Source organism: Oryctolagus cuniculus, chromosome 1, assembly GCF_964237555.1.
Source record: "Oryctolagus cuniculus chromosome 1, mOryCun1.1, whole genome shotgun sequence".
Taxonomy (NCBI): domain Eukaryota; kingdom Metazoa; phylum Chordata; class Mammalia; order Lagomorpha; family Leporidae; genus Oryctolagus; species Oryctolagus cuniculus.
The window spans coordinates 188,769,814-188,797,048 of NC_091432.1; the positions used below are offsets into that span (position 1 = coordinate 188,769,814).

The window sequence follows — 27,235 nt, forward strand, 5'->3', positions numbered from 1 at the left end:
AAAGAGTTTGCCTTCTTTAGTTTGCTCACTGAGGGATGCTTATTTCATTACATATGACTTTCCTTTGTGGTTGTGATGAGATATCATGATCCAATTTTCTTCCAATTGTATAGTACAAAGTAGTTCTACTAGGAACTGCATTTGAAGATTAAAGCATAGAAATAATTTGTTAATGCAATTTTATTTTATATAATACCACACTTCAACAAGCCTAAATTCTTCATGAATATCAACATTTTGTATAGAATTAAATTACTAGTACTACAATGTAAAAATGCCCTGGTTCTCTGTCCAAGAAAGTAAGTAGGTATGCTAACAGTTCATTATGACTGTGAATTGTGAAAATTTCATCAGAAACTGCAAAATTAATAGTATCAGGTTTAGTAACACACTTCAATGGCATCCATTTTGTATTTACAAAATTCTGATCCACAATCTTTTTAGCTTTGCTTCAGTATTTTGACCTTGGGATTACTAGCCAGTTTATTTTATATAAGCAGGAAAAACGGGCTTTGGGACCTGACAAAGACCAGGTGGGGCCAGGGGGCAGAGGAGTGCAGATTTGGGACCAGATCTGAGGTTCTGTGACCTGTGGTTCAGCAGTGTTTCCTCTCATGAGTAATTCTCTTCTTGTTTCATCTGAGGAATGATTCACAGTAAATTTTGGTGCCAGACATACAACTCTAGAATAAAAGAGAATACACAAGACAGAGAAAGAATTATAAGAAAGTCACAAGTCACTTAGAAAACATTTCTTTGTGTACTGACTCATAAGAAATATGGGGCATCTATGAGGGAACGTTCACTCTTCTAAATACTGGGAATTTCACAATTCAAATATGGATTTCTTCTATCTGGTGAGAAGCTTAGCCAGGATACACAGACAATATAAAAATGACATCAAAACCATAGATTTGATTAACACATATTTGTAATTAATAGAAAAGATAATGCCAAGACATATAATATGGGAAATAGAGAGGTGAAGCCCAAACATGCCTATATTAAAAAAAAAAAAAAAGCCACTGGAGGTCAGACAAGGCCAGGAGAAAAAATATCCCTTGACTTTTAAATAAAACAATACCAAATGTTAAAGTCTCTTTGCCTTGTAATTTGACTTAAACGTTTAATTATGGGTTGAGCATCCTTAATCGGAAAATCCAAAATCTGAAATATTCCAAAATCCAAAAGATTTCTAGGACATCAAAAGACTTCTTTCATGCACAAAACCTTGGGGGCAGGCATTGTGGTTCAGCGGGTTAAGCTGTGAATTAGGACATGTGCTTCTCAGAATGGAGTGCCTAGAATTGAGCCCGCCTCAGGTTCTGATCCATCTTCCTTCTAATTTGAAATCCTGAAGGCAGCAGACAATGGCTCAAGTACTTGGATCCCTGCCACCCTTGTGAGAGACCCAGACGAAGTTCCTGGTTCCTTGTTTGGCCTGGCCCAGCCCTAACTGTTGCAGGCATTTGGGGAATGAACTAGTGGATAGAAGATATTGTTCACTCTCTGTAATAAATAAAAGTAAATAAACTTATTAAATATTATGTAAAATTACTCTAAGACTATGTGTTTAATGTGTATATAAAACATAAATGAATTCCGTGTTTAGATTTGGGTCCTACTCCAAAGACAGCAAATATTTCAAAATCAAAAAAAGTCTGAACTCTGAAATACTTCTTGTCACAAATATTTTGGTTAAGGGATATTCAACCTATAATACAAATGTTACTTTTGTGGCTACATAAAAATGTTCTTCTATGTTGTTTGTGTTTCATGAAATACCCAAGTGAACATTTTCTGAAAATGTTTTAATCTGATCTAAACCAAAGTCTTTTTAAAATCATTGCTCTATGTGGCTAACTAAAAATAATTATAAATAAAATTAGACATTAGCTTCACTTTTATCCAATAAAAGTTGAAACATTTTACTAAAAAAATAGAATAGAAAAATGGAAATATCATGAAAAATATCGGTTTAACAATTTTAAGATAGTTCAATAATTGAAAGGTGTAATAATAATGCACACAAGAAAAATATTTCAAGAATGGTAGAATAAGGACTAACAAAGTCTTCATAAAGGCAATGATGTCACTTGTAATTAATGTCAAACTCAACCTTTTTCAAATCTCTGGAAATTAGCAAAGTCTATCCTCAATCTGAAAAAAAAAAAAATTATTCACTATAAATGGCCAAATAAATACAGAAAATTCTGTGGCATTATATCTTATCAGCACCCTCTTTTTGTTTCTGCAGAAGTTTTGACAGGCAACAGCCTCACAATCTTAATATCTTTAGGATCACTGAGGGAAGCAAACTGTTTAGTGCTCCAGAAAAGACCCATTTCCAGGTATTCAACTTGTCAAATAGTTCCTTTGGAAAGCTCTTCTGATAGAACTTCTCATACTAGATATTTATTTATGACAGAGAGACAGAGATAGAGAGAAGTTCCCATCCACTGGCAATTACCCAAATATAAGGAACAGATGAACAGAGGGCGGTCCTAAAGCTGGTATCTGGAAATCCAATTCTGATCTCCAAAGTGGGTAACAGAAACCCAGTCAAAGGCTGGGGAAATTATTGGTTCAAAGAATCAGAGCAAATCTCTCCACTAAATGCTGACCAATAATCCAAGCTTCAAAGACCACACATGACAGAAATTGCAGATTTCACAAAATTCATTCAGAAAAGTTATTCAACAGACTAATATCATCCTATAACAGCAAAAACAGCAAACACTGGACAAAAGAAGAGAGGACATGGTATCAACTACTGCTATATTATATTTTTTTAAATATTCTGTTTTAAACAATAACTGATGCGTGCAAAGACACAGGAAAGTATGGGCTAGAAAAGAGAATGTCAGCCAACCCAGCTGTCCCAAAGGAAACTCAGGCAATAAGTTTTCTAGACAAAGAATTTAAATTAATTAAATTAGGAGTCGGCACTGTGGCACAGTGGATTAACACCCTGGTGTGAAGCGCCGGCATCCCATGTGGGCGCTGGTTCTAGTCCCAGCTGCCCCTCTTCTGATCTAGCTCTCTGCTATGGCCTGGGAAAGCAGTAGAGGATGGCCCAAGCGCTTGGGCCCCTGCACCCATGTGAGAGACCTAGAAGAGGCTCCTGGCTCCTGGCTTCAGATTGGTGCAGCTCCAGCCATTGTGGCCAACTGGGGAGTGAGCCATTGGACGGAAGACCTCTCTTTCTCTTTCTCTTTCTCTTTCTCTGTCTCTCTCTCTGCCTCTCCTCTCTCTGTGTAACTCTGACTTTCAAATAAATAAAAAAAAATAATTAAATTAAATTATTAATGGAGAAGGATGCTGTCAGGGTGAGTGAGAGAGCTGTGGGGGTTCCTGGTGACCTGAGGAAAAATTTGCTGCAGAGCCTAGTCTGAAGGTTGTGTTGACTGGAAACGGTGTCTCTGGAATCCCACACCTACATCTTCCTTAACAGATTTGAAAAGGATTGAATTCGGGCCATGGGTACAACGAAAGTCATCCCATATCTGATCTTTGCCACCACTGTCACCGCAATTGGCTCTTTCCTGTTTGGCTACAATACTTGAGTTATCAATGCTCTTGAGATAATCATAAAGGACTTTCTCAAAGACGTTTTGGAGGAGAAGTTAGAAGACCCTCCCAGTAAGCTGCTGCTCATGAATCTTTGGTCTTTGTGGCCATCTTCTCTGTTAAGGCATGATTGGCTTATTTTCTGTTGGACTCTTCATCAACCACTTTGGCACGTACAATTCAGTGCTTATTATCAACCTGTTGATTGTAATCAATAGCTCCCCCCCTTGGGGTTCTGTAAGATAGCAGAGTCAGTGGAAATGCTGATCCTGGGCCACTTGGTTTTGGCCACTTCTGCAGACTCTGCACAGGTTTTATGCCTATGTATGTTGGAGAGAACTCTCCTACTTCACTACAAGAGACCTTCGGTACCTTCAACTAACTGGGCAGCATCATCAGGATCCTGGTGGCTCAGATATTTGGTCTGGAGATCATCTTGGTGTCTGAAGAGCTATGGGCTGTGCTGTTGGGCTTCATTCCAGCCATCCTGCAAAGTGCAGCCTTTCCATTTTGCCCTGAAAGTCCTAGATTCTTGCCCATTAATAGAAAGGAAGAAAATCATGCTAAGCAGATCTTCCAGTAGCTATGGAGCACCCAGGATGTAGCTCAGGACATCCAGGAGATGAAAGGTGAGAGTGCTAGGATGGCACAGAAAAAGTCACTCTGCTAGAGTTCTTCAGGGCACCCAGCTACTAGCAATCCATCTTCATTTCCATCATGCCGCAGCTCTCTCAGCAGCTCTCTGAGATCAATGCTGTGTTCTATTATTCAACAAGAATTTTCAAGAATGCAGGTGTTAAGGAACCAATCGATGCCACCCTCAGTGTGAGGGTGGTTATTACTATCTTCACGATAATTTCTGTATTTCTGGTGGAATGAGCAGGAAGGGGGAATCTGCATCTGATAGGGCTTGGAGGGATGGGTTTTTGCTCTATCCTCATGGCTATTTCTTTTTATTAAAGGATAAGTGTGATACACTGGGCTTAGACTGTATTGCTGCTATCTTGATCTATGTGGCCTTCTTTGATTTTGGACCAGACACCATTCCCTGGGTTATTGTGGCTGAGCTCTTCAGCCAGGGACAACACCCCGCTGCAATGGTGGTGGCTGGTTGTTCCAACTGGATCGCCTGTTTTGTTTTGTTTTGTTTTTTTTTTTTTTTTTTTTTTGGTTGTATGCTCTTATGCTCTTCCCCTCAGCTGCGTACTATTTAGGAGCCAACATTTCGTGATCTTTGCCATCTTCCTCCTCATCTTCTTTAGCTTCACTATCCTTAAATTTCCTGAGATCTGAGGCAAGACTTTAGAGGATATCACTCAGACCTTTGAAGGCTAGGCTGTGAAGACCAGTGCATTGGGGAAGGGCCCCATGAGGGAGATGCACAGCATCCAGCCTGTTGAGACGACCACCCAGGTCTAAGTTGGGCCTACTTTCACCTCCCACCCGATATGGAAAAGCGACTTCTTCCTGAATCAGGGAGAGACATCAGGATGAACCAAGGACTGCTTCTGAATGCTAGAGCTTGATTCTTTTTTCATCCCACACACCCCCGGCACTCAGATGAATCCAATGCTGGGAGAAGTTGGATCTCCAGTGGCTTTTTAAGTGTTTCATTTATTAGAATTCTTTTCTCTATTGGAGAGACCAAAGAAACCTACCTTCATTTCAGGAGGGATTGGCTGCTTGGCAACTGACACCTTGGCCAGCTGTCCCTCCCTTAGGTTCTAATATTGTCTCACCAGGGCATATGGTAGAATAAGAGTAAGGGTGCGGTTTCCTCAACCTCAGACTTGGCAGAAAGCATATAGAGAGGATGATGTGGAGGGCCAAGGTGAGGACTATATGAGAACAACTTCCTCATTTCCATACAACTCTACGCAGCAAAGTAACTTGAGTCTTATTCATCTTCTGATTTTTTGCATAAATATTTATTTTCTAAGTGCCAAGTGATTTTATCAAAGACTGTGAACATAAGGAAATTCAGGTTGGAGAGAGGCATTTGAAGAGAGGCTGTAAAGTAGAAGAAGACTTGATACTGGAAAAGTCAAGGTGCAATAAGAGGGGAGAATTTCAGTGAGAAATGTAGTTCATTCTTGGAGGGTAGACAATGTGGTGCCAGAGGGTTGTCTGTTACCTCTTAACAATTTCTGTACTGCAAATGTAAAGAAAATGCCTAAGTTTTATTTCTTTGAAAGGTTATGTGCCTGTCTATAAAAGCTACTGATTTCCTTTGGAACTTTTATCCTTAATATTATAGTTTATAATATAGTATAACTTGGAATCTAGGGTTATTACTAAGAGGAGAATTGTAGTTAATGTTGGTGGATGGGTTCTAATTGGGTGGAGTCTGGAGAAACAAAGGAGATTTGTAGAAAACCCCACCCCTCACTGGACCAAATAACTGCTTCCATTAGTAGTGAACACCCGTGTCTATAACAATCCCACAACTCAGCTGGGAGAGAGCCCTCCAAATGAAAAACCTAAAATAGTCCTTCACAGAGGTACAGTATTTCTTCATCTTGCTCTTTAGGAGATTTTAGGTGTTTGTTTTTATTTTGTTTCAACCTGCAGCTTTAAAGAAATTCAGAGGAGAATGTTCATAGCCAATGTAGAATTTATAACCTCGGATTTGGGAGAGGAATTTACCTGAATGATGATTACCCAAAGTGTGTTATTGCCATGTCATGGCAAGGGTCATTGCATGCTTGTCTGTCTGTTACCATGTCAAGGCACACCTGTCACCATGTACAGTGACACTATGTCAAGTGTCCTTTGGGGTCTTGAGTCCTCATGTAGACCACATTTGAAACAGCATGAGTAAATTGCAGTGTGGCCTGCATGTGAGAATATGAATGTATGTGTACTGTCACTTTGCACTGGGTAAAAGTAGTTTATTGATTATTTGTTTCTTTTATTGCTATAGCCTTCTAATAGTTAGAATACACTAAAAACTCATCCTTATACGTGTGAATAACATTGACTCTGCTGGGGGGAATTTGCATCTAGAACTTACATTTGGCTACCTTTTTTCTGTTGGAGATCATGTACACCTCCACAGTCGTTGCCTAGTTTCCCAGGACTTTTATAACTAGAGATTGGACCCTGAAAATACCCTCTCATTCCTTTTCAATAATCGCTTAATCTCCCTTTTCCTCCTTGTGCTTACACAGTTCAGATCCGTTAGCAAAATCCTTGCTGATAACAATATTTTAGTTCTCATCATTCTCTCTAGTCTTTGAGCCTTTGGATGAAAATTCACTTGGCTATAAGATTGGAACCTGTTGGAAAGGGTGACTTTCCTCTAACTTCATCTCTACCTCTGGCTCTTCAGATAGTTGGTTGGCAATTATGCAAGGTGGAATTTTTCCCCATTTCTTAGTAACCGAGTTAAGCATATTTCCATATGGATTTTCCATCATTAATGATACTGTGGTTTTTTGAAATGATAATCCTGAAAATAAAAAAAAAAGCATTAAAGGAAATTATGTCAAAAGAAACAAAACATGAAAATAATGTTCATGAAATAGAGACTATCAGTGAAGAGATGCAAATTATAGTTTTTAAATAATTAGAGGATCCAGTGCTGTGGCATAATACACTAAGCCTCTACCAGATGTGCACACCCCGTATGAATTCAGGTTGATGTCCCAGCTGCTCCTCTTCTGATCCAGCTCTCTGATTATGGCCTGGAAAAGCAGTGGAAAATGGCCTGAGTGCTTGGGCCCCTACACTCATGAGGAAGACCCAGAAGAAGCTCCTAGCTCCTGGCTTTGGATTGACCCAGCTCCTGCCGTTGCAGCCATTTGTGAAGTGAACCAGCAAATGGAACACCTTTCTCTCTGTGTCTCCTTCTCTCTTTCTGTAAATCTGCCTCTCAAATAAATCAATAAAATATTTTTTAAAAATTAGAAGCAAATAGAAATTGAAATCCAGGTGTTGTAATAACTCAGATGAGCAATTCATTAAAGAGCTCGATAACAGATTTGAACTGGTAGAAGGGAAAATAAGAGCAATTGAAGAAAGGTTAATTGAGATGGTTTAATCTGAGGTACAAGGAGAAAGTGGGACGGACTAAGAGACCTGTGAGATGCTATCAAGCACATTACCAACATTCATAAAAGATAGAAGCAGGGAAGGGAGAGTGGGAGAGATACTATTTAAAGTGATGTGAAAAATGTTAGTCTACAACAGTTTTGTTGATCTCAATAAAATCTAAGAAAACTTAGACATCCACATAATAGTGAAACTGTGGGAACACAAGGAGAGAATCTTGAAAGCAACAGGAGAGAAATGACACTATATACACATGGAATTGTCATTAATATTACCAGATGATTTATAATCAGAAACCATGGATACGAGAAGGCAGTTTGGTTACATATTCAAAGTTCAAGAAAAAAAACTGTCAACAAAGAGTTCTATATCTAGCAAAAATCATCCTTCAAATATGACAGAGAATTTAAGACATAGCAAGACAAATAAAGACTAAGAAAATTTATCACTAGCAGATCTCCCCTAGGTGAAATACTATATAGACTCTTTCATGCTGACATGAGGGTCCCCAAAATAGTAATATGATTCTACATTGAGAAATAAGGAGTGCTAGTGAAGGTGTGCACATTTTTTTCTTAGAATACTTCCTTAACTTAAATGATTAAAAAGACCCAACTGCATAAAGTAATAATTATAAAACTGTGTTGGTGGGCTTATAATGTGCAAAGATGTAATTTGTCTGATAATAATAACACAGAAAACTGAGGAAAGATTGGAACAATATAAAAAGTTTAGTGTAGTGTTCTAAATATGGTATATTAATGTGAATAAGATTGTTTTAGAGTAAGAGATTATTTGCAATATCCAGAGGAACCACTAGAAAAACAACTAAAAATAATGTATAAATAGATATCAAATGTTTATCCAGATGAGAAGTACGTTTAAAATTTTTATTTGAGTTTGCATCAGTGATCCATAATGAATATTGACAATTATGATGTTATTAAGGGTTATTCAAAGATATTTTGTTCTGCTTTTGAGTAGTTATACATAACCATGCCCTTTGAATAAGTTAGAAATGTTTCTCTGGCCAGTGAATTGTAGTAGTGCTTCATCTCAAAGATGAAACTTTATGGGCCAGAGTGTGATCTTTATAAGCTCTTTCTCCACCTTATCATAATGCAAGTATCTGTAGATACTGAGTCTTCATGGACATTACATCTGTGAGTGGCTATGATATGCTGAGACATCTGCTGATCCATATTAAGCAAATAGTGTTCATAGAAATAAACTTAAGTTGTGTTAAACCACTGAGATTTGAGGTAATTTGCTACTTCAATGTAACTATCATGACAGATAACAATAAAAAGTGGAATTTATTGCTAGACCTGCCTCTTGGATTAGTCACTCTACAAATACTGTCTTTACAAGAGATTTATACAGTTTGGAAAAAAATAAATTATTTTACATGATTTTTACTCAGTGGCCTGCCTATGTGACATCCAAATTTATTATTAAAGTTGTTATTCTGTCTGGAAGAACTCTAATTGAATGGTTTTCTCTATAATACCCTAAGAAGCAAAGTGCATTCCTGCTTCCATGTCTTTGCTCCTCTTCCTCTTCTAGTTTAGAGTATTTTTCCCTTAATTATCATACACAGACGATGTTTAAAATTCTATCAGATCAAGTCCTATTTCATCCATCAGGATTTCTTTTACTTTTTTACTCCACATAGATAATAAAATAAGAAAGTAAAATATATTTAATATCAATAATATGCAAATCTCTGTGCTCATCCTTTTGCAGGTTTGGGTGCTTAGTCTTTGCAATAAGATGGGAGTAATTTAGGCTGAGAAAGTATCATATCTTAGCACACATACCTTATAGCTACCAACTCCAATTTAAGGAAACTTTTTTAAAAGTATACTATACTCCTTTACTTTCAACTATCATGCTGAGTTCCTACTAACACTCTTAAAAGCCTGGCTATTCAACTATCTATAATTTCATCATGTACTTCAGTTCTGTTTTTTCTGGAGAATTAGAAACTCGGTCATTATATTATCTTTGTATCTTATTCCTAACAGATGTAATTATTCTTCCAAATATTCTAGGGTTGTAGGATTCAAGAATTTGGAGTAATAAGTAAGGTATGTAAAATTCTTTATAAATTTTTTTTTTATTTGACGGAGTCACAGACAATGAGAGAGAGACTGAGAAAGGTCTTCCTTCCGTTGGTTCACTCCCCAGATGGCCGCCATGGCCGGTGCTTCGCCGATCTGAAGCCAGGAGCCAGGTGCTTCTTCCTGGTCTCCCAAGCAGGTGCAGGGTCCAAGCACTTGGGCCATCCTCCACGGCCATCCTGTGCCACAGCAGAGAGCTGGACTGGAAAAGCAGCAACCGGGACTAGAACCCGGTGCCCATATGGGATGCTAGTGCCGCAGGCGGAGGATTAACCAAGTGAGTCACGGCGCCGGCCCCATAAAATTTGTAATATCATAAAATCTGATATGGAAACTTAAAGCTAAAACACTATTTTCAACTGGGAAAAACAATTCATTGACTGAGAGAATAAACATAGGTAACAACAATTACTTTACGTGAGTTACACACTTAATTTATACAAGACAAATAATATATAGACTTCTAAGCCAATTTTTTAACTTTTGAAATAACATATTTTAATTTACATTATAGTCAAAGGCTTAATGCTCCACTAAAAAGTTCCACAGGAAAAAGGAAAAAGACATTACTCAGCAAGAACATAAGCAAGGGCTGTAACAATAACCAAATGAAAGATACCCAGTTCACTACCATGCTGGTTTTGTGGCACAGCAAGCTAAGCTGCTGCCTACAATATCAACCCAGGTTTGGGGCCCAGCTCCCTGCTAATGTGCCTGGGGAAGCTACAGATGATGGCCTTACTCTCGGGCCCCCTGCCACCTACCTACATGGAAGATCCAGGAGGAGCGCTGGGCTCCTGGGATCAGCTTGGAACAGCCCAACCATAGTGATCCTTTGGGGAGTCAACCAGCAGAAAGACAGAAGATATCCATTTCCTTCTGCTTCTTCCTCACCCCTTCAAATATATAAATAGATAAATAAATAAATATCTTTTATCACTTCTTTTTTTAGTTGTGCAGATCTAGTAAAAGCTTATGGGCTGTTTGGATTTCTACAGGGAAAAAGGAATGGAAATACACACCAAACATTTTCTTTACAGGAAAAGGAAGCTAAATGGCTAGGTGCTATTGAATTTTGATTTATCAAAAGTATTAGGGACATTTGAATGTACTATTCCATAATAGGCACTTTGGTATTAAATACTCTTTCTGAAAATCAGTAGTAGAGCTAAGGACTCAAATCCCAGTGTATCTGCCTCCAAAATCAATACATTTCCCTGCACACCACCCAGTGTTCAAACTGTCTTCAAGAGACAGCAACAATCCCCATTGTATTTGATTGTGTTTAAATACGGTTTCTTCGTGCTGTTGAAGCTTGTCCTACTCTTTCATCACACTGGCACATGGTGAGCAGTTAATAATCTAGATTCTCGTGGCACTACTTCAGCAGAGATAAACCACTCACATCCACTTTTTGCAGGTGACAGATAATGGTTTCCAAGGAGTATGCAAAATGACAAGCAAGTGAAATCTGAGTGTTTGCATATTCATTTAGAATCAACTCAAGTTATCATTTCATCATTCCTTCCATATTTGCCAAATCTGTGCTTTTGTGCTAAGGTCTTTAAAACGTTCTTTTCCCTCTATTAAAGTCTTCCTGTTTGTGTTGACCTGGCATCAGAATCAAAGCACTTAATTGTCTTCCATTTTTTTGGCTGATTTTTTTTTTATAAAGACTTACTAACTTATTTGAAAGTCAGAGCTACACAGAGAGAGGAGAGGCAGAGAGAGAGAAGCGGGGGGGGGGGGGGTGTCTTCCATCCATTGGTTCACTCCCCAATTGGCTGCAACGGCCAGAGCTGGTCCGATCTGAAGCCAGGAGTCAGGAGCTTCCTCCGGGTCTCCCACACAGGTGCGGGGGCCCAAGGACTTGAGCCGTCTTCTACTGCTTTCCCAGGCCATAGCAGAGAGCTGAATCAGAAGAGGAGCAACTGGGACTCGAACCAGCAGCTTTATGGGATGCCGGCAGTGCAGGCAACAGCTTTACCTGCTATGCCACAGCACCGGCCCCTGTTTCACATCTTAAAACAGACTCAAATCCCTTTCATTCTTGAAGCTATCAAAGTCTGTCATGTAACTTTCACATCATAAAAGTATTTTTTTAATTTTATTTAAGTTACACAGTTTCATGTTTTACACATACAGATTTTGGAACATAAATGTTTTCTCCATTAGCTATCTACAACCTGAGTTTTTCAAGTCATAAAGTCATATCTTCTTACTTTCTTCTCATAATGAGGTTTTGTTATTTTAAACACCATTGATATGGTAGCATGATGGATACTGTTAAGGCTGCCACCCTTTGATTATCTGAGTTGCCAGCCAAGTCCTCATGGCGGGCTGGGGTGGGGTGGGGTAGAAAGACCAATAATAAAACAGAAGGGAGAACATCAGTGTGATTCCCAGATCCCCAGGGGACTTGTCAAAGAAACATGAAAAAGGTGGTTTCTTAACTCAATGGAAACTATAAGGGAGCCAGAGAAAGATAATAATTACTGATATACTAGCATTCTTTGATAATATCCCTTCAGATTAGAATCATGGTCAGTCTTAGATTTGACATCATGGACTGTTGGTGGGAATGCAAACTGGTGAAGCCACTATGGAAGTCAGTCTGGAGATTCCTCAGAAACCTGAAGATAACCCTACCATTAGACCCAGCCATCCCACTCCTTGGAATTTATCCAAAGGAATTTAAATTGGCAAACAAAAAAGCGGTCTGCACCCTAATGTTTATCGCAGCACAATTCACAATAGCCAAGACCTGGAACCAACCTAAATGCCCATCAACGGTAGACTGGATAAAGAAATTATGGGATATGTACTCTTTAGAATACTATACCGCAGTAAGAAACAACGAAATCCAGTCATTTGCAACAAAATGGAGGAATCTGGAACACATCACGCTGAGTGAAATAAGCCAGTCCCAAAGGGACAAATACCATATGTTCTCCCTGATCAGTGACAACTGACTGAACACCAAAAAGGAAACCTCCTGAAGTGAAATGGACACTATGGGAAATGGTGACTTGATCAGCATAGCCCTGACTGTTAATGAACAACTTAATACATTATCCCTCTTAGTATTTTTTTTTGTCTGTTCTACTTAATATGACTGGTTTAATTCTGTAATTATCACACAGTTATTCTTAAGTGTTGAAAATTAACTGAAATGTGATCCCTGTTAAACATGAGTGGGAATAAGAGAGGGAAGAGATGTATAATTTGGGACATGCTCAAGCTGACTTGCCCCAAATGGTAGAGTTAGAAACATACCAGGGGATTCCAATTCAATCCCATCAAGGTGGCATGTACCAATGCCATCTCACTAGTCCAAGTGATCAATTTCAGTTCACAATTGATCATAATGAAAGGACTAAGAGTCAAAGGGAGCACATAAACAAGTCTAGTACCTGCTAACACTAACCGATGGAATAAATAAAGGGGAGAGTGATCTAACATGGGAAGCGAGATACTCAGCAGACTCATAGAATGGCAGATGTCCTAAACAGCACTCTGGCCTCAGAATCAGCCCTAAAGGCATTCGGATCTGGCTGAAAAGCCCATGAGAGTATTTCAGGCATGGAAAGCCAAGACACTCTGGCAAAAAGATCTCTGTGAGTGAGATCCCAGTGGAAAGAACAGGTCTTCAAAGAAGGAGGTACCTTTCTCTAAAGGGAGGAGAGAACCTCCACTTTGACTATGACCTTGTCTAAACAAGATAAGAGTCGGAGAACTCAGAGGGCTTCCATAGCCTTGGAAACTCATGACTGGAGAATAGGGAGATTACTGATGCCATAGACAGGAGTGTCAATTGGTAAAGTCAACAACAGGAGTCACTGTGCACTTACTCCTCATGTAGGATCTCTGTCCTTAATGTGCTGTACATTGAGATTTAATGCTATAACGAGTACTCAAACAGTACATTTCACTTTGTGTTTCTATGGGGGTGCAAACTGTTGAAATCTTTACTTAATGCATACTAAACTGATCTTCTGTAAAAAAAAAAAAAGAAAAAGAAAAAGAAAAAGAAAAAGAAATTATCAATTCCCAACTTGACTCTCACTGGGATTAAACATGACAATAGGTCTGATCTGATTTCATCATCATTTAAAAAAAAATCATCTATCATTTTTCACTTTATGTTTCTGTGTGGGAGCAAACTGTTGAAATCTTTACTTAATGTATACTAAGCTGATCTTCTGTATATTAAGATAATCGAAAATGAATCTTGATGTGAATGGAAGGGGAGAGGGAGTGGGAAAGGGGAGGGTTGTGGGTGGGAGTGACGGTATGGGGGGGAAGCCATTGTAATCCATAAGTAGTACTTTGGAAATTTATATTCATTAAATAAAAGTTAAAAAAAAAAGATTTGACATCATGAAATGTTTGGCAGTGATAAATCTTCATAGATGGCAATTATTTTTGAAGCTTTTTAAGATAGTTGAATTTCCATAACAGAATAATGATTAAGACCTCTGACCAGCTCTTAAAGGTATTACAAGCTCTCCTAGAGCTGGGAGCACACTCCCACTAAGGAGTGTCTCCCAGCCCCACTTTAGGGGTGGGTTCCAATCCATCACTGATACAAGGTGACAATGAGATAAGGAATGTGGCCTGAGCCATAATTCTCCTTGTCACTAACTTGTTTAGAAATGAGATGAATACCTTTTTCTCTTTGGAAATGAGCTGAAAGAATAAATGCTAAATATTAGCTGGAAATTACAATGATTACAAAAACTGATGAAGATTTGAAACTGGACATTTAAAGGGATAAAAGAGACTTTATGACTCAGGTTAGTAGTAGTTAGCTCAAGTACTCTACTTGCCTTCCATATAACATAAGTAATCACAGGAAGTCATGGGGCTCCTTCCTTCTCTTCCCTGCCTTTGCTCCACCTGCATTCCCGTTCCTACTCAACTCTGCTCATCTCTCCCTTATTTCTTTCTCTTTTATTATGATTCGGGAAAAAGTTAAAATCCTAACATACTTTTGAATTATATCTAAATTTAGTCTTTGTTTTCCAAACTTTGAGGTATTTTTAATAGCAGTCTTAAGTAGAATTATTCTCAGACGTTAAATTTACCTCTTGGGTGTTATCAATACAATAAAAGTAACACATTTTTGTAGAGAAATCAGAAATATTTGGTGCATGTCTTCAACTCATTAAGATTTCTTTTTTGGAGAACAGTTACCACACTGAGTTACAGCTAAATTAAATATGGTGAATGGATCTCTCCTAAGGGGACAGACTAAATTAAACTGGGATGAGACTAAAGCTAATTGTATTGCTGCTTTATAAACAAGTGGCAAAAATTTTTAGTCTGCCTCCATTCTTTTTCTTTGGTAATACTAACATTTCATCAGAATGGCCAACATTGTTGCATTTTTCTCAGCGTAATGTGAAAAAAAAAACATTAAAAACTCAAAGATTGCTCATTTTTGCTAATGTTATATGCTCATATTTATGAGACAAAAATGTTCTAAAATGTCCTATTTATACACAGTCATTTACTTTGCATGACCTGCTTGATAATTAACCCACTTATATTTTACTTATCAGTACACATTAATTAAGCAACTTTTTGTGTGCTAGATATTGGAAGTACATTCAGGTTGTTCTTCATTCTCCTTGTGCAGATTATAATACTATTGAAATTAAGTGCTGGTACCTTGGCTCACTTGGTTAATCCTCTGCCTGCAGTGCCAGCATCCCATGTCGGTGCCGGTTCTAGTCCTGGTTGCTCCTCTTCCAGTCCAGCTCTCTGCTGTGGCCCAGGAGGGCAGTGGAAGATGACCCAAGTACTTGGACTCCTGCACCCACGTGGGAGACCTAGAAGTACCTGGCTCCTGGCTTCAGATTGGCATAGCTCTGGCCATAGTGGCCATTTGGGTGGTGAACCAATGGAAGGAATACCTTTCTCTCTGTCTCTCTTTCACTGTCTAACACTGTCAAATAAAAAAAGAAATTAAATGTGTAAAGCAACAGATAGCAAGAAGATATATAACAGATAAAAAAAGTTTTTTAGAAAAACTTTGTAAAAAATGCTCTTTAGTAACAGAAAAACATAATGAATTTTTCTGCTGGTAATCTAGGAAAGTGATATTTAAGTTGGATTTTGAATATCAAATAGAGAATTAGAAAGCAAATTTAGCAAAATAGTAGCTAACATTTATTTATCACCCAATATCAATTTTACTTATGTGGGGTAACAGGATCATACATGTAAGAAACATGTCCAATTCATGAAGGGAAAAGTTGAAATGTGAATACAATTAATTTGGCTTTAGAGTTGACACACTTGGTCTAGATAACAACAATGCAAATGAATAATAGTATGAAAGCTGATAGATTTTTCTGGAATGGTGAGGCTAGAAAATGTAAAAGCTCTAAGACATCTTGCCAAATATTTTAAATTTGAACTGTTTGACATATAAAAATGAGGGGCTGGCATTGTGGCACAGCAGGTTGAACCACCATCTAAAGTGCCAGCATCCCATTTGACCAATAGTTCAAGTGCCAGTTGCTCCACTTCTGATCCAGCTCCAGGCTAAGACACCTGGAAGGACAGCAGAGGATGCTCCGAGTGTTTGGGGCCCTGTCACCCACATGGGAGACCCAGATGGCGCTCTTGGCTTCAGCCAGGAGTAGCCCTGGCCATTGCAACCATCTAGGGGAGTGAAAAGATCTCTCTCTCTCTCTCTCTGTAACTCTGCCTTTCAAATAAATAAATAAATCTTTTTAAAAAAATCACCCAAAGCTTTTCCATGGAGAAGCCATAATGATTGTTGTTGAAATAAAAACAACAGACTTAGATTTAAAAAGAAAAAGAGGAAAACACTGTTATTTCAGAGGACAGTAGAGTTACATTGCAGAAAAGAAAAATGAGAAGTGAGCCAAGTCAGAGGTTTGGAACAGAAATCCAAGAAATCAACAGTGAGTTTTCTTGGAGTTAATGCAAATGAGTAGAACCTGAGACTCTTCTAGAAGTACTAAAAGGACCAAGCTGACTTCACTTAGGATGGATAGCATCCAGGCTATTCAGCAAGAAATGTCATTAAGAACCTAGACATAATTTAGAAAACAGCAAAAGGACACTTGAAAGGAGAAACTGAGTGTATATGCATTTGAAGGTGTCATGTTTGCCCAATAAAACATTATAGATCTCTGAAGAGTTCATACAATTTTTCCAGGATATTTTTTAGGAATTTTTCAAGAAATGATAGGATCTCTTTATTTAATTTTTAGAATATATGATAAGACACCCTGTGGATTTTGGAGTGGCTGATTTCTTCATAATTGCTTTAGAAAGTTGATAAACCTGTATCTAGAGGTGGGTATTTTGTAACCAATGTCAATAAGAATAAATGAGATGCCAAAACTCTGTTGGCAACAAAGGCACTCTGAGTTACAGTAATGGATATAAAGACAGAGACAAATAAATCAAACTGAAACCTTGTGCAGTAAGAGATTTTGTATATCCAAATACAACTCCTTTACAGTAAAATATATATGTCTTATTCATCTAATTTCTGTTTATGTACACACACTGTTGCTAAATACTTCTTGTCTTCAGGCTTAGATTTGTAGTTGAACATACAGTGCTAATAATAACAAAAATCATTTTGCCTTAACAGAAACTGGTTTTGCAAAAGAAAGTATAGTATTCTTCAAAAGATACAAAGTTTCAAGAAACCTTTAAATAAAGCTTAAACCCTTAAAATAAGAATTGAATTGATATCTAACACTGATCTGAAGCTAGGAGCCAGGAGCCAGGAGCTTCTTCAGGGTCTTCCACATGGGTACAGGGGCCCAAGGACTTGGGCCATCATCTACTGTTTCCCAGGCCACCGCAGAGAGCTGGATCGGAAGAGGAGCAGCTGGGACTAGAACCGGTGCCCACATGGGATGCCGGCGCCTCAGGCAGAGGATTAAGCTGCTGCACCTTGGTGCCGGCCTCAACACTTTTTATTTTTTGTTTCTTGTTTGCTCATTTGTTCTCATAATAGCCGTCCTAGAGGATATAATGTGGTACCACGTGGCTTTTATTTGGATTTCTCTGATGATTAGTGGTGTTGATTATCTTTTCATATATTTAACTACCATCTGTATATCATTGGAGAAGTGTATGTTCAAGTCCAATACACATATGGCTGGAGCAGAGTGAAGCTGGGTGTCATGTACTCAAGCCAGAACTCCCATGAAATGGCAATATTGTTTTGGCTTAATGAAGATATTAGGATTTTGTTATTATTCAGTTGTTATTTTTTAATCTATTCTGAATATTACCCATTTTCAGATATATAATTTTCAAATATTTTCTCTATTCTGTAGGTTGCCTTTTCCACTATGTTGACATTATTCTTTGATGCATAAAAATTTTAGTCTGAGGTAGTCCTATTTGTCTATGAATGTTTTTTTATTTTAGTTGTTATAGTCAAGAAACCACTGCCAAGTTCAAAGTCATGAAGTTTTCCTTTGTGCTTAGTCCTAGAAATTTTATAGTTTAGTCTACTTTTAGACTGTTAATCTATTTTGAACAGATTATTAGATAGTGATCCAATTTCAATGTTTTGCTTGTAGATATACAGTTTTCTAGTAATTCTTTCTTTTTTTAAATTTTATTTAAGGTGTACAATTTTCACCTATTTCATATATACAGATTTAGGGACATAGTGATACTTTCCATCCTACCCTCCCTTCCACTCATGCTCTAACCCTTCTTCCTCCTCCATCTCCTATTTCTACTCTTAATGTTCACAAAGATCTTTTTCAGTACTTTATACTCATAAGATCAACCCTACACTAAGTAAAGAGTTCAACAAATGATAAGGAAAAAAAGATTTTCTTAAAAGTAGAGACAGAAGCTGCAAATGATCATCGAATCTTAAAATGTCAATTTCATTCCAATACATTACATTTTAGGTACTCTAATAGTTACCACAGATCAGGGAAAATATGTGGTATTTGTATTTTGGGGACTGGCTTATTTCACTAAGCATAATGGTTTACAGTTGCATCCATTTTGCTGCAAAATATAGGATTTCATTTTTTTTTACCACTGAGTAGTACTCCATAGTGTATACATAACATAATTTCTTTATCCAGTCATCAGTTGATTGGCATTTCTTAAAGAAACTATCTTTTCTCCATTGATTGTGTCTTGAACCCTTATAAACATTATCTTACAATATGTGTTTATGTTTAGGTTTTGATTCTCTGTTAATCCCCATTGATTTATTCTTCTGGCCTTATATACATACCATACTGTTTTGGCTACTGTAACTTAGTAATATGTTTAGAAACAGGAAATTTGAGTCTTTCAATTTTGTTATTATTTGTCAAAATTCTTTTTATTTGTATTTAGTTATCTATTTGAAAGAATGAAGGACAAATGAGAGAGAGAGAGGGAGAGGGAGAGAGAGAGAAAGAAAGAATCAGCATTTTTGGCTATTTGGAATTGTATGTGATTTCACAAGATATTAAGATAAATTTTTCTGTTGTTAAAAAAAAGCAGTCCTTGAGATTATAATGTGGATTGTATTGGATATGTATATTAATTTGATTAGGATGAACATTTTAATAATATTATGTCTTCCTATCCATGATTAAGGAATGTCTTTCCACTTTATGTCTTCTTAAATTTTCGAGCAATGTTTGTGTTTTTCAATGTATAACAGTTTCATCTCCTTGGCTAGGTTTATTCTAAGTATTTTGAATACTTTGAATTATTTATTCTCTCTGATGCTATGGTAATGGAATTTTTTTGAAATCCCATTCAAATTATTGATGATTAACATACAGAAACATGACTGGATTTTGTGTATAATTTTGTATCTTGCAATTTTGCTTAATTTGTTCTTTGTGATTTTTTCAATATGGAAGCACCCATCTGCAAATAAAATTTTATTCTCTTTCTATCTTGGATATTTCTTACTCATTTTTTTATCTAGCTGCTTTGACTAGATCATTCATTATTATATGAATAGAAGTAGAAAGAGTGGTCATCCTTGTCTTGTTTTAGAGGAAAAGCTTTCAATCTTTCATAATTGAGTATGATTTTAACTATGAGGTTTTTATACATTCTCTTCTATTACTAATTTGATTGTTTTTAATAACATTGTAAAAGGCATTGAATCATCAGTTTTTCTGCATCAGTTGAGATGAACATGTGTGTTTTTCTTTCCACCACATTATAATAGATAATTGATTTCCATATGTGAAACCATTCTTGTATTTCGGGAATAAATCCCATTTGTTCATGGTATATAATATTTTAATTGTGCTCTTGAATTTGATATGCTAGCATTTGATGATGGTTTTCTTCATCATTATTCTTCTGGGATGTTAGTCTGTAGTTTTCCTTTTCTTACAGTTTTGGTCTGGTTTTCTAATAGGGGTAATACCAGCCTCAAAGAATGAGTTGAAAGTATTCCCTCCCCTTCAATATTTTAACAGAGTTTGGAGAGGATTGATGTTAATTCTACTACAAATATTTCATATAATTCTCCCATGTAACATCTGTTCTTGAGCTTTTTGCTTTAAGAAAGGCTTTGATTACTGATTCAATCTAATTCATCCTTATTGTTCTGTTCAAACTTTATATTTCTTTATGATTTGGTTTTGATAGATTGTATGTTTCTGTCTATATATCAGTTCCCTATTGGTAAATAATTGTTATAACATGATACATAGTATTCTCTTATAATTCTTTTCATTTCTATAGCATAATTGTAATGCCTTCTCTTTAATTCTGCTTTTAAGCATTTTATTCTTTCTTCTTAGTTAATTTAAAAATTTGTAATTATGTTGATATTTTAAACAAACCCTGTTAGTTTTGTTGATTTTTTCAATTATTTTTCTTTTTGTCACTGCTCTGATATTTGGTATTTTCTTCCTTTGGCTAGCACTGAGTTTAGATTTTTCTTCTTTTTTAGTTTCTAGTGGAGAAGAGCTAGGTTATTGATTTGAAATCTTCCTTCTTTTTAATTTACACATTAGTAGCTATATAATTTTTTCTTTGCAATACTATATCTGCATTCAGATATAGTATTTTGTTATGTTATTATTTTCTAATTCCCAATTTCTTTCTGCTCTTGGTTTCTAGCAATATTGTGAACATATAGGGGATGTATATGATTTCATTCTTTGTAGTTTTTCAAAAAAAAGATTATTTATTTGAAAGGCAAAGGCAGAGAGAGAGAGAGAGAGAGAGAGAGAGATCTTCCATCCACAGGCTCACTCCCCGAATGGCCGCAGTGGCTGGAGCTGGGCAGATCTGAAGCTAAGGGCCAGGAGATTCTTCCAGTCAATCCCTATACTGTCTTTAGTTTCTTGTGCCCATTTTCTGTTTACTATAATTTTGGGACTGGTAGGAAATTCACTTAAGATGAAATCTCTTAAGAGGAGGATAAAAGAGCAGAAAATAAAGAAAAAAACCTTTTAAAACTTCTGTCTTAAGCATAAATTAATAAATGATGAAGGATGCGTGACTGTTCTGAATCAGAATTTCTCATTAACATTCTTAAAAATGTGCCAAAATCTTTACTGGGGATGGCGCTGTAGCGTAGCGGGTAAACGCCTGCAGTGCCAGCATCCCATATGGACAATGGTTTTTGTCCCGGCTGCTCCTCTTCTGATCCAGCTTTCTGCTATGACCTGGGACAGCAGTAGAAGATGGCCCAAGCCCTTGGGCCCCTGCACACACGTGGGAGACCCGGGAGAAGTTTCTGGCTCATGGCTGTGAATCGCCACAGCACGGGGTGTTGTGGTCAATTGGGGATTGAACCAGTGGATGAAAGACTTCTCTCTCTCTCCTTTTTTTAACTTTTATTTAATAAATATAAATTACCAAAGTACAGCTTTTGGATTACAGTGTTTTTTCCCCCCATAACTTCCCTCCCACCCACAACCATTCCATCTCCCATGCCTTCTCCCATTCCATTCACATCAAGATTCATTTTCAATCATCTTTATATACAGAAGATCAATTTAGTATATATTAAGTAAAGATTTCAACAGTTGCACCCACACAGAAACAGCAAGTGTAAAGTACTGTTTGAGTACTAGTTATAGCATTAGTTCACATTGTACAAAACATTAAGGACAGAGATCCTACATGAGGAGTAAGCGCACAGTGACTCCTGTTATTGACTTAACAAATAGAAACTCTTGTTTATAGCTTCAGTAATCACCCTAGGCTCTTGTCATGAGTTGCCAAGGCTATGGAAGCCCCCTGAGTTCACCGACTCTGATCATATTTAGGCAAGGTCATAGTCAATGTGGAAGTTCTCTCCTCCCTTCACAGAAAGGTACCTCCTTCTTTGATGGCCCCGTTCTTTCCACTGCAATCTCACTCACAGAGATCTTCTTTTTTGCCAGCGTTTCTTGGCTTTCCATGCCTAAAATACTCTCATGGGCTCTTCAGCCAGAACCAAATGCCTTAAGGGCTCATTCTGAGGCCAGAGTGCTGTTTAGGACATCTGCCATTCTATGAGTCGGCTGTGTATCCCACTTCCCATGTTGGATCGTTCTCTCCCTTTTTGATTCTATCAGTTAGTATTAGCAGGCAATAGTCTTGTTTGTGTGATCCCTTTGACTCTTAGTCCTATCATTATGATCAATTGTGAACTGAAACTGATCACTTTAACTAGTGAGATGGTATTGGTACATGCCACCTTGATGGGATTGAATTGGAATCCCCTGCTTTTGCTGTATCCCATAAGTTTTGATATGTTGTGTTGTTATCCTCATTTACTTCAATAAAGTTTTTGATTTCTCTTTTGATTTCTTCTATGACCCAGTGTTCATTAAGGAGCATGTTGTTCAGTCTCCATGTGTTTGCATATGCTCTAGGGATTCCTGAGTTGCTAATTTCCAGCTTCATTCTTCTTTGGTCTGAGAAGCTGCATGGTATGATTCTCATTCTTTAGAATTTGCTTAGACTTGCTTTATGGCCTAGTATGTGGTCAATCCTAGAGTAGGTTCCATGTACTTCTAAGAAGAATGTAAAATCTTTAATGTAGGATTGAAAGTTCTGTAGATATCTGTTAGATCCATTTGAGCTATAGTGTCGATTAAGTCTGCTGTTTCCTTGTTGATCTTCTGTCTGGTTGATCTGTCTATTTCTGAGAGTGGAGTATTGAAGTCCCCTAGTACTATTGTATTGGAGTCTAAGTCTCCATTTAAGTCCCTTAACATATCTTTTAAATAAACCGGTGCCCTGTAATTAGGTGCATATACATTTATAATAGTTACATCTTCCTGTTGAATTGATCCCTTAATCATTATAAAGTGCCCCTCTTTGTCTCTCTTAACAGTTTTAGTGTTAAAGTTTATTTTGTCTGATATTAAGATGACTACACCTGCTTGTTTTTGCTTTTTGTTGGCATGGAATATCTTTTTCCAACCTTTCACTTTCAGTCTGCATGCATCTTTGTTGGCAAGATATGTTCCTTGTAAGCAGCAAATAGATGGGTTTTGTTCCTTAATCCATTCATCCAGCCTGTGTCTTTTAACTGGAGCATTGAGGCCATTCACGTTCAATGTGACTATTGATAAGTAGTAAATTTACCCTACCATTTTACCAAAGATATTTTCTAATCTGTGCTTTGAACTTCCTGTGATCTTTTACTGGGAGGTTTTCTTCCTTTACCATCTTTTATATTGATGGCTGTGTTTCTGTGATTCTATTAGTAGCACATGTTTAGGCATCTTTTGCAGGGCTGGATGAGTGGTGACAAATTCTTTGAATTTCTGTTTGTTATGAAACGTCTTTATTTCACCTTCATTCACGAATGAGAGCTTTGCAGGATATAATATTCTGGGCTGGCAGTTTTTTTCGCTTACTACCTGGGCTACATTTCACCATTCCCTCCTAGCCTGTAGGGTTTTTAATGAGAAGTCAGCTGTGAGTCTAATTGGAGATCCTCTGAGAGTAATCTGGGGTTTCTCTCTTGGACATTTTAGAATCTTTTCTTTATGTTTCACTGTGGTGAGTTTGATTACAATGTGTCATGGTGAGGATCTTATTTGGTCATGTTTATTGGGGGTTCTATGAGCTTCCTGTATTAGGATGTCTCTGTCCTTCTCCAAACCCAGGAAGTGTTCTGCTAGTATCTCACTAAAAAGGCCTTCTAATCCTTTGTCTCTCTCCATGCCTTCAGGAACTCCTAGAACCCGAATATTGGGTTTTTTAATAGTATCCTCTAGATTCCAGACAATATTTTTTAGATTTCTAATTTCTCTTCTTTTCTTTGGTTTGACTGTGTACTTTCCTGTGCTCTGTCTTCTAAGTCTGATATTCTCTCTTCTGCTTTGCTGATTCTGTTTTTAAGGCTCTCTAATGTGTTTGTCATTTGATCTATTGAATTCTTTATTTCATTTTGATTTCACTATCACAATTTCATGTTCTACTAGTTTCTTCATTTCATTTTGATTACTCCTTAAGATTTCATTTTCACAAGAGAGATTTTCTATCTTGTCAAGTAAGGATTTCTGTAGTTCAATAATTTGTTTTTGAGAATTTCTAGATGTTCTTATCATAAATTTTTTGAAATCCGTATCTGGCATTTCTTCTATCTCATCATCTTCATAATCTTGAATTGGGGTGTCTTGTACATTTGGGGGCATAATAATGTCTTCCTTGTTCTTGTTTCCTCGGTTTCTGCATTTGTTGCTTGGCATTGTGGAGATATTCTTTGGTTTCTTCTTTTTTTTTTCCTCGCTGTGGTCATGTTTCTTGTTATACTATGACTCTAGATTAAGTGGACTGTCTGCTTTTGATGGATGCTTAGAGGCTTGTGATGGGTGCGGCCAGAGAACTCTGTTCGGTTCTTCAGTGTTAAGGGTGTGCCAAAGGTGACACACCCAGGTAAGGCATGGTAAATCTTCTCTCTCTCTCTCTCTCTCTTTTATTCAGAAGGGAAGTAATTCCACACAGCTGAGCAGAATTGAAGGCAGTCAGTGTCTGAGCTCTGGCCCCAGTGGGTATAATATTCGTCTGCTCTGTGTCAAGCACCACATGAAGGATCTGTGCAGTCCTCAGTGTAAGCTCAAATTCCCCTGCAGACTCCCACTGGGTTGCCAAGGTTACTGAGTCTGTGGCATCTCCCAAGAGTACTCACGTCTCAGGTACTCCGTGAGTTCTCTAACACACCCTTAGTTTTTTTTTTTTTTTTTTTCTTTCACAGTCTCAGTTCATTAGCTCCACACATTCACTTGATCCTAACCTCCTCTTATTTCTCGCCACCAGAGTCAGGTTTTTCTGCTTGGCTGATGGCAGGCACAGCTTTTATGTATGTCCAAAATGGTACCTGCTCTTTGTCTTGCTGGCCTTTGTAAGGTGAGTGGAGAGAGAGAATCGTGTCCATACAGGTCCCATTTATTTATTTATTTATTTATTTCTCTCCGCTAGTTAGCCTGGTGAACTTTCCCCCATGGGGCTTCAAGCCTCGTTTCCTCTAGGCTCCTACTGCCACTTTCCCACCAGTGTCTTGGGCTACTGAAGTTTCGCCTCACCTCCCTTTCCAGCGCTGGTGCGTAGACTCGGCGGCTGGGGTCCCCTTAGGTCCACTATGTCCCACTAGTTCTGGAAGACTTTCCTCTGCATTTTTTCCCCTAACTCTTCCCTGAAACTACAGTATCTCCACGTTTATTAAACTATCTTTTCCTGGACTATCAGTGTACTCCCTCCCTATTCCACCATCCTGGAGGACACTCTCTCTTTCTATCTGTCCTTCCCTCTCAGTGTAACTTTGACTTTCAAGTAAAATAAATAAATCTTTAAAAAAAGGAAAAAGTTTTCCTATACTGGAAAGAAGAAGGCTTGGAAAATAGTGAGTTCTATGATAAGAGTCCTTACTGTATCCTTCTCCTGAAAAGTACACTTACTAGAAATGCCACAAAATTCATAATCCAAGATCAGTTACTCAAAAGAGATCTCCCAAAAATTTACTAACAAAATATTAACTGATCATAATTAATCTGAGGTCTAAATCAAGGAAAGAATCTTCAAAAATAGTTTCCAAAGTTATTTAATTAAGCCTAAAAATGATGTACAAATCAAAAAGAAGGAAGAGTGTCAGTATTGGCACATAAAGTTGACTGGAATGAAATATACAAAAAGCCAATTAGAATTTTGAAAAACTTGAACTATTCAAAGAACTCCACAGGGACTAAAAATAACTGTGCCTGTTTAGAACTTTAAAGGTAACTTGTTCTCAGATCCCCAATTGCACATGAGTTGTCCATGGTCAGAGATTTTTGTATGACAACTATATTTCCTCGTTCTTAATCGAAGACTCTTTTGTGATTATCTGGTCTTTGTTTTATTAAGATGTGTGGATTAGGGAGAAGAACAAGTAACAAGACTTGGGCAAGGAACAGTGAAAGTTGTTTGCATTGAGACTACTTTAGCTATCAACAAGAAGTGGGAAAACATGAACTGGGATTAATTTGGGGGATGGAGGATAGTCTACAAGCAGAAGGGCTTGTTACTTTAGAGCTTGTTAGCATCGTAAGCAAGATACAATGATGCCTAGGGCTTGAACACCTGAGATTTTAGTTAAAATTTGAGATACACTCCATTTTTTGTTGTTTGGGTTTGTAGCTATTAACCTATTAACTTTATCTTTCTAATTCTCCATCCTCTGGCCCTTCATCTCTGACTTGTTCTCTTATCAATCATGTTTCAAAATTCCCAGATCAAGCGGAACCATATTTAATCACATGTAGAAAATATCACAGGCCGGCACTGTGGCAAAGTAGGCTGGCCTCTGACTGTGGCACCGGCATCCTAAGTGGGTGCCTGTTCGTATCCCAGCTGCTCCTCTTCCAACCCAGCTCTCTGCCTATGGCCTGGGAAAACAGTGGAGGATGGCCCAGATGCTTGGGCCCTTGTACCTGCATGGATAACCTGGGGGAGGCTCTTGGCTCCTGGCTTTGGATTGGCACCGATTCTGGCTGTTGTGAGCATTTGGAGAGTGAACGAGCAGATGGAAGACCTTTCTCTCTGTCTCTCCCTCTCTCTGTCTATGACTCTGCCTTTCAAATAAATAAATTAAATATTTTTTAAAAAGATTATCACAAAATCTTAAACTTTGAATCTTTTTTGAATCTTCTTAGTGAAAGGCTACTAAATATGCTCTATGATTTGAAGTTAGGAAAATGGAAATTTTGAGCCAATGATTAATGTAAAACAAATTATATAATTATTTGCTGCTGCACTTATACTAGGACTACGCAGGATCTTCTTGAGTTTATTCTAATGGGATACCTTTTTTTTTTTCACAGGCAGAGTGGATAGTGAGAGAGAGAGAGACAGAGAGAAAGGTTTTCCTTTTTCCGTTGGTTCACCCCCAGTGGCTGCTGCGGCCGGCGCACTGCGCTGATCCAAAGCCAGGAGCCAGGTGCTTCTCCTGGTCTCCCATGTGGGTGCAGGGCCCAAGGACCTGGGCCATCCTCCATTGCACTCCCAGGCCACAGCAG

General features: G+C 37.7%; 1 long non-coding RNA gene and 1 pseudogene across 1 annotated transcript in view; one reads left to right on the plus strand and one right to left on the minus strand.

Annotated features, from left to right (window-relative positions):
* Positions 1-295: 295 nt before the first annotated feature.
* Positions 296-27,235, minus strand: part of LOC127490927 (uncharacterized) — a 126,322-nt gene continuing 99,382 nt past the window's right edge. Inside the window, exon 3 of the long non-coding RNA XR_007919293.2 lies at positions 296-683. This is a non-coding gene — a long non-coding RNA (uncharacterized lncRNA). The remainder of the gene's footprint in view (positions 684-27,235) is intronic.
* LOC100359258 (solute carrier family 2, facilitated glucose transporter member 3-like) lies at positions 3,480-4,989 on the plus strand (annotated as a pseudogene).